General features: G+C 40.5%; 1 pseudogene; it reads right to left on the bottom strand.

The window, feature by feature from the left end:
• Positions 1-1,099: 1,099 nt before the first annotated feature.
• LOC148030611 (E3 ubiquitin protein ligase RIE1-like) lies at positions 1,100-1,710 on the bottom strand (annotated as a pseudogene).
• Between the last annotated feature and the right edge of the window lie 6,664 nt (positions 1,711-8,374).

The following is an 8,374-nucleotide window of genomic DNA, read 5'->3' as shown; positions in this document are numbered from 1 at the left end:
GGACTATGCCTTATGGTAGAGAGGTTGAGCTTCGCATCCCTCTCGTTTCCCATTCTCCTTGAACCAAGTGCAATGTGAATCTACTTCGAACCTGGCCTTTCTGCGTAAAGTAGTTCGCTCGGGTTCGATGCTAGTTGCCGTTAGGAAATGACCAATAGGGAAATCCCTAATTCAGCTCGATCCTAAGTGGAAATGGTTGGAATACTTCCGCTATGTGGCAGACGTGGAAAGTCCTAGATCGCAAACCCCGTAACATTCCATGGGAGTGCCGGGCAGAGCTTTCTAGACATACTTTCTGATGGACTGTGAAGACGTGTCTTGAAGATAACAAGTGGACATGTTACAGTTGGCAACGCTTTCCATAGCTAATGGAGAGAGGGCATTGTATGGCATGGATGCTAGATGTGCCCTGTGGGGGATGGCATAATCAAAGGTTGCCTCGAGGAGTCTGGAAAGGTATAGAGAGAGGTGGATATGAACAAGCAAATGTCTTTCTCTCTTCTGATCTAGGATGGATCGAAACAGAGATGGTCCTGATAGGAAATGTCATAGGAGAATCCTTGTAGGACTGGTGGGGATAGGTAAAATTACTGGCTACTTCTCTACCTTGCTCCCTCGCTCCTCAGTTTGTGGAGAAAATCGCTTCAGTGGAGGGTGGGCCAAGGCTCTAGCCTTGACGCCTTGCCAAGAGCATCCTCTTCCTCCGTATCCTCTACCTCCACAAGACCGTAAAATGATGACGGCGCCTTGTACTTCCTGGTGGTTGAGGGCGTTCTCTCTCTCCCCCTCGCTCTTTAATCTCTATCTCTTGCACAATGTGGTAATGGCCACCTTCTCATCCCTCTCCTTCTTCTATGTTCCTTTTCTTTTTCTTCTCATTGCTCTTGGAGACATGGAGACCTCTTAGAGAGATGGAGATGCTGCGCTACTATTTCTGCTACACGTCTCCTTCATCTTTGCATCCTTCTCAAGTAGCAGAAATGTAGTGGGATCCATGTCCCACAGGGTACCTGTTCCTAAAATATCATGGGGCAAAAAGCCTCGGTTTGTGATATATGTGACATCAAATCAAGTCCCATAGTTCCAGTTGCTTCTAGGTTTAGCAGCATTCATGACTGAATTTCTTTCCAGCAGCACGACTTGCCATAGGTGTCGATACATCTGTGTCTCCATCTCCAGTCTTACACCCTTGAACATAAGATTTACAGAGGGGACATGAAGCATTTATTTTTAACCACTGATCAACACACTCCACATGAAAATGGTGGGAAAATGGTAATCCTCGTAGCTGTGCGTTGTCCTTGTAGCGGCCCAGGCAGATACAACATGCCGCATCATCCCCTGCTATTACCCTCTCATTCTCTGTTCGTGCTGCCATCACACCACCTTCACTAGAGCTATTACTATTATCTAATCCATTGTAGTTGCTTTTCTCTTGGTGAAATGGTATCCTCTTGCTCCTGAACTTATAAATGGGCAAAAAGGCAATAGCATCGGCAGAGGCCCTCCTCCCTTCCATGTGATTTTTACGGAAATCGAGGAGGGAATCACACAAGGAAGGCAACAGCACACAGTAGCACAGAGCACAAATGGCATTGCATACCTGATGCAGCTTAGGGCCAAGAATGCTACACACAATCTGTAAAGCTTTGGGCTTTCTTTAGCAGAGAAGGGTCTTCCAAACACCCAGACAATGGGATTCCATCTCATCTTGCACCTTCTTGTACTTTGGGACACACAATGTTTTTACTACTTTGCATCAGATCTTCAAGTCTCTCTTTTTTTTCTTCCTTTGGTATTTTGAGATCATCTTCTTCCCCGGCTGCACACCAAAATGACAGCAAACCTCCCACGGCAGAAAATGAACATGAAACCAATGTAGAAGCGTGCAAAATCTATGCACATGACTGACCTATTAATCTCAAAACTGAAAAGAAACCATAAAACTTCCAATTAATAATGAACCAATTCATTATCTTCATCATCTTCATCCATAGCTTCAACCATTATACAAGAACAAAAGGGAAAAGTAGAATTTTTGCACAAAAGACAGAGGAGAGAGAAGAGAGAACAACTTTTTGCACCACCAAAAAGAAAAATGCAATTGGAAAAGAGAGGGAAGGGAAAGAGGCACATAACCACTCGTGCACTCCACCCCACCTCTTCCCCAAAAAGCACACCCCTTCGTATTTTTATTATTTCTTTGATTTTTGGATACATTTGTATTCGTAAGGCTTTAGCCTTTACATTTCAATTCTTTCTAACTTTTTAGAAATGTATGCATGTACACTATTGTGTATACCATATATTTATGATAGATGTGGATGTGGCCCCCTCATATAGGCGTGTATTTTAGTGATTTTGTAATAATGTACTTGTTATCTTTTTTACAAAAGATGAAATTGTGATATATGCATGGACATTTTTGTGCCTTGTTTTTATGCTTCTTTAGGTGTCATCAACCACACTCCTATTGAGATCCCTTGGCCACCAAAACTTGTAGAAGGTCTCCACAAATTGATGACCATAAAAAACTTGCCTAAGTAAACATGACTCTTAGCCCTTTTGCAACATCATGTCTCTTCATATATCTCAATTAAAACTTCCTCACAATAGCTTTCATGCAGACCACCAAATGTAGGATTTTTAAAGATAACAACAACCTCCATAGTGATAGGAGCTATATCATTTTGGAGTGCATTATGCTTCAAGCAACCACCCTCTTAAACATGGCTTTCAGCCTATCACTTCCACCGAATGCATTCTAGCTTTGGTAAAAAATGCATTTTAGAGTGATCACAACACCATGAAAAAATGGATCATTATCCTATTCAGATGGAGCCCTAAAATTGAACCCTCTCTCAATGCTTCACTATGCATAAATCTCCCTCGCCATAGCCCAAATCAAATCAGCCTATCCAGATAAAGTAGCCATCATAGGATAGGCACATTCATATGCAATGGAAAGATGCAAAAAACCCACTCTGTAATGTCCAAAAATAAAAAATATTCACCTTTCTTCCAAGGTCCTAAGATATTCCCAAAGCAAGAGTGGTATTTCATGTACCTAGAGCACCAGCAAGAAGTAGTGCTTGTCCAGCCATCTTTTTTTGCTAGATCATATCAATCACCAACCCTGCTATTCCTCTAGCTTGTTCTTGACCAACAAAACTTGATTCCATACCCACAGTTGTTCCATCTTCCCGATTGTAAGAAACATCAACCTCTTCAATCATTCAACTTTGATACAATAGTTACATGGCCAATAAATTGGTTAAACTACATGTTACAAAATTGTTAGTTGTTGCTGCTATTACCAATTGATCTAAGTTGTACCTACACAAAGAGATGTCATACAATTCATCCATATGGCATGTGAAGTGAAGATATCTAAAGAGAATTACAAAAAAAAAAAAAGCTTTTCAATAATACAAGAAACCAGTATACATAAGCGCATTACATGTAAACATAGCATATTAATTGCACAAAGTACCACTGGATGTAAATGACCCAATAGTAAAGTAGTGAGGCTTGACAAAAATACAGCAGTGGCCCGATTGCAACGTCAATCTATTAAGTTTGAGAAATTAAACTTATACTGAACAAGTTTAATAGGTTAGAGTACCACTTTTAGACATTACTAAATGTTGTTGGATGACTTATCGAAACCCCCTCACTGAACTGAAATATGAAAATTGATTTTTGAACCACTTAAGAGCCCAATTTTCAAGCCCAATTCCTTGGCAAACAAGGTATGGGTAGCTAGTCCATAGAGCTTCAAGACATGCACCATTGAAGAAATAACTTGAAAAGAGCCATCAAAGCTGAAGAAATGACTTGCAAGGACCAACATGCATAAGAATTGAGCCCTCCATCCTGTCAACTCATTTGATAGAGAAAAGGGTATATGAGATTAACTAAAACGGTTAAAACATGGAAATTATTTGGATAGAAGTGGACAAGACAACATGTTGATGCCACTTTGCACATGCTTATATCAAGCCAAATACCATGTTACTTAGGCCATGTGGCACTTATGAACATGTAATTGTCTACATATAGTAGAAAATTTTTATGCAAGACAAACTGGACTAGAAGAATGTGACATACAAGAGTTTTGAGAACATGTGAAACCAACTAGCATGTCAACACCAAGCCTTGGCAAGAAAATGGAGCTAACCAAGTGAGTAATCCAAGCACACAAGAATGAAAGATGGACCCTGTCACTAAATTTATTGCTTATTCTGTATTTAATAAATTTATGTTAATAAATGAATGACTCACTTTTGTTTAAGTGTTGATGATGATCTAGCATGTCCATGAGACCATTTAGAGACCACTATTCCTAGTGCATCACTGAATGGGGGTGATCAGAGCACTGTGACGGGGATGAATGGGGTGATCAGAGCACTGTGACGGGGATATATCCTACATGCAATACAAGTTATGAAGGGGGAAGGAAGTGTCTACCAAGTGTAAGAGTGTACACAAGAACCAAGGAGTTACACATAAATGAAGAAGGATTGAGTTCTAAGAAGAGGAAGTGCATTAGCATTGTGTATATGTATTTATGTCACTACAAGAGAAAGGCCCTATAGACGCACACTGTACACGCGAAAAAGTGGGCACGTTTATAAGTGCATGTATCAGCACGTCTATTCACGCTAGTATAAAAAATGCATCTATATATCCGCGCTAATAAACACGCTTATAGATGTGAAAATAAATGCACATATTTTTCATTTCTCATAAAGTCCCTGAATATGGCCAAACCTCTTAACAACTAGTATTTGTTTGAATAGGGCACGATTGGATAGGGCATGATTGGATGTATATACGACATAATTACACCTGGATCATACGCTAGGACATGATATACATGTATAGGATCATACGGACATGATATACATGTATAGGGCATATACATGCATAGGACATGATATACATTCCCAACTTTACTTCTTTCTGAGTATTACAAATATACATCCAATCATTCAAAGCTAATTGCATATATGTGATTTCATGCCCTATATACATCCAATCATGCCCTATACAAATGTGATTGGATAGGGCATGATGATTGGATGTATATATAGATCAAAGGTTGACTTGTGCATTTGCAATATTATATATATATATATATATATAGAGAGAGAGAGAGAGAGAGAATTGATCAATACACTCACATGTCTCATTTGTTGTGCAATTAACCTAGCCATGAATGCCAATTCATAGCATGAGTAGATTGATGTAAATCAGTTGGCTTGTGCATATGCAAGCTATTCCAATCATGTCAAGGTGCACTTATAGCTCACATATAATTTTAGATAAGGTGGACCACATGTAACCAATGTGCACATGTCCTCTTTTCATCATCTTTAGCCAGTGTGTCCACTTGTTGGTGACTAATACCAACAAGCCAACTACAAATCTCTTATCTATGAAATGTATAAGTAAATTAACTTGGTTAATTTGATGAGGCCAAGTTTTCCTTCCATGGACAGTGTGGTTGGCTATATTCTACTTCAAGGTTATAGGAACTTGCAGAAGTCAATGGAGCATCCTAAAAATGACGATACTTTAATTACTATATCAAGTCACTTCATGTACATATCTTTGATTAATTGATGGATAATATGCCTTTCTCTATCTCTTTCATGTACACCTTCATTGCATTATCTCTCTCTAGCTAAAAACCATTCGTACTTTATCCACCTATTGATACTTGCATGCAATTGTAAGTGGGATGGTCTAGTAAGTCACTACATATGTGTCAATTTACTTGCCAATGTGTTATCTCTTATCCTCAAGCTTTGTTATATATGTCACCACATAGGTCAATTGATTCCCTAAATGCATGCGTTGATTCCTTATATTGTTCCTGCACGTCTGTAAGTGTGTGTAACAAGAATTATTTGTGCATATACACACGCAATTACATGCGCTTACAGACGCGCCACACAAGTATAGAATTTTTTTAAAAAAATTGTGGTTTTCTTTTCAAACCTGTGCTTTCCTGCGTTTTTTGCACTTTTTCTACAGTTCGAGCTCGACATCACTACTCGTGTCTATCTATCACTTCATGAAAACAATGAAGCAAGGAAATAAGAGTAAAAAGAGGACAGGAGGAAAGAAGAGCCAAAGAGTAAAGAACAAGAGCCAAACAACAAGGAAGAGAACAAGATTCAAGCAACTTACCAAGGAAAGGGAGAAGGAGGACAAGGAGCTTGCAACCTAGCCGCCACCCATTGGAACAAGCAAAGAAGGTGAGTTCTTCTTCTCTCTCTCAATCTTGTTTGCTTTCTCTGTTTGTTTGTCTCTCTCTTATCTCTCTTCACATGCTGGATCTTGTCATCTATGGAGGTTTTTTAGCCTTTTTTTCTAAGCAAGTTTGAAAAGAAATGGTGCGACTGTGCTCATCTGTCAGCGCGTCCAGATGACAGTGTAGACGCAGGTATAGACACGAAAATAGACGCGCTGACAGACGCCCACAGAGACGCTCGGACAGACGCTCACAGAGACTCATGTATAGACGCGCACAAAGACGCATGTATAGACGTTTCATGTAATATGTTTTATTTGCACAGGGTAATATGATTTTTCTTATGTAGATGTGGAATCCTGGATCCTCCAGCACCCCATTCAACAAGGAGCAATTCATGGGGGAGATGACCAATTATCTTGGTCGCCCTCCCACTGTAGAGGAGGTTTTTAGTGTGATGTCTAGGACACCTATCACATCTTTGCCTACATAGGGATCAGCTGAGGCACATGGATCGGCCGAAGCATGTGCATCTGCAGAAGCACATATATCGAGTGAGGTAGAGGGTAGTGCACGTCGAGGGAGGAGGGAGAGTGGTGCGGGAGGACGAGGAGGTCGAGGGCTTTGTGGGGGTCGCCTAGGTGGTGGCTCTCGATCACACTCACCGGAAAATGAGAGAGGTGAGCCTCCACAAATGTACTACTCTATCACTGATGTTGGTGGTATCTTGCATGACTTTGAGGGGAGGGAAGTGATAGCCTACTTGAGGAGTGTCGTGCACATACAAAGATTGGATGATTCCCTTCAAGCACCAAAAAAATAGTTTGTGTCAAGAGGTGCTGTGGGCAGTACATAAAAGGTACCCTAATCCCAAGAATTCATGATTCTCAGATGATTGGGGACGGTCAAAGGTGAGAGACGCACTTCATAACAAGAGGTCTCACCTTATGAGACGCGCCAAGGAGTCATTGCGGAGACAAGAGCAGGGGCGCCCTGGATATGGCCAACCACCCAATCGCTACCGCAAGGAGTGGAAAGAGGCCAAGAAGAGAGCATAGGAGAAAATGACAAGTCGCCAGCATGCAGAGACGCGATGTATCCAGATGGCAACCATGGGATCCTCGCATTATGGATCGGGTGGCAGGGAATCATGGGAGGCTGAGTTTGTAAGTATTATTTGATTTCTTTTTTTAAATTAAATTTTGTAATTTGTTTCACTTCATTATGTAGTGTGTTTTAATACGTTGTATGTTCAAATTGTTTTGTAGTATCATATCGTTGGTAGGATGCCTACTCCTAGAGAGGTAGGCTACCATCGAGGTCATAACCGGGCATCCACTTGGCAGCATTTCTACGAGGAGGGACTCATCACGGAGGAGCAATATAATTGCGCCATGAGGATTCCACCACCAGAAGAGGTATGTTTTATTTTTTACATAAAAAGTATAGATAACTCTAATTTATTGTTTGTAATGGTATTTATATACCTTAATCCTTTGTGTAGGCGAACCCTGATGTAGTTGAGGATAGCAAAGGGGGGACTAGCAGTAGCTGTTGTGGCAACGACAGCGGCACAGGCAACGGTGGTGGTAGCAATGATGATACCTCTTCTGAGGAGATATAGAGGAGCCCCATGCATGCATGCCTCCCCTTGGCTTGTAATTTTCATTTTTGATATGTATTACTTTCAGCTAGTGCTTGGGACCATGACGTCACAAGAATTAGAACTCATAATGTAAAAACGTTTCATCTATATATATGAAATTTTGTGTGCTACATACATTGTTTTGTTTTCAGTATCCAATCTTCGAAATAATCTTTCTCTATTTTCCCTAAGCATACAATTTGATGTTGATGGGGAGAAAAAACCAGAGAGCATGTGGCTTGCAAAGCCACATGCTCTCTGGTTTTTTTTTCATACCTCTGTTTTGCGCATCTATCAGCTCGTCTAAATTGCAGGACAAATGCGCGTCTATTCTCGTAAAAAAACTTGCAGAGTAAATGCGGTTTTAGACACGTAGATACACGCGTGTATAGACGCACAATATGAATATGTCCACTTTTTTATAAATATGATTATATATTTACGTAGCGCATCAATACGCGCATCTA

The sequence above is a fragment of the Lygodium microphyllum genome, chromosome 10 (assembly GCF_053477565.2).
Source record: "Lygodium microphyllum isolate KBCC chromosome 10, Lygodium_microphyllum_v1.1.10, whole genome shotgun sequence".
Taxonomy (NCBI): domain Eukaryota; kingdom Viridiplantae; phylum Streptophyta; class Polypodiopsida; order Schizaeales; family Lygodiaceae; genus Lygodium; species Lygodium microphyllum.
This window is presented reverse-complemented; position numbering and strand designations above follow the sequence as displayed.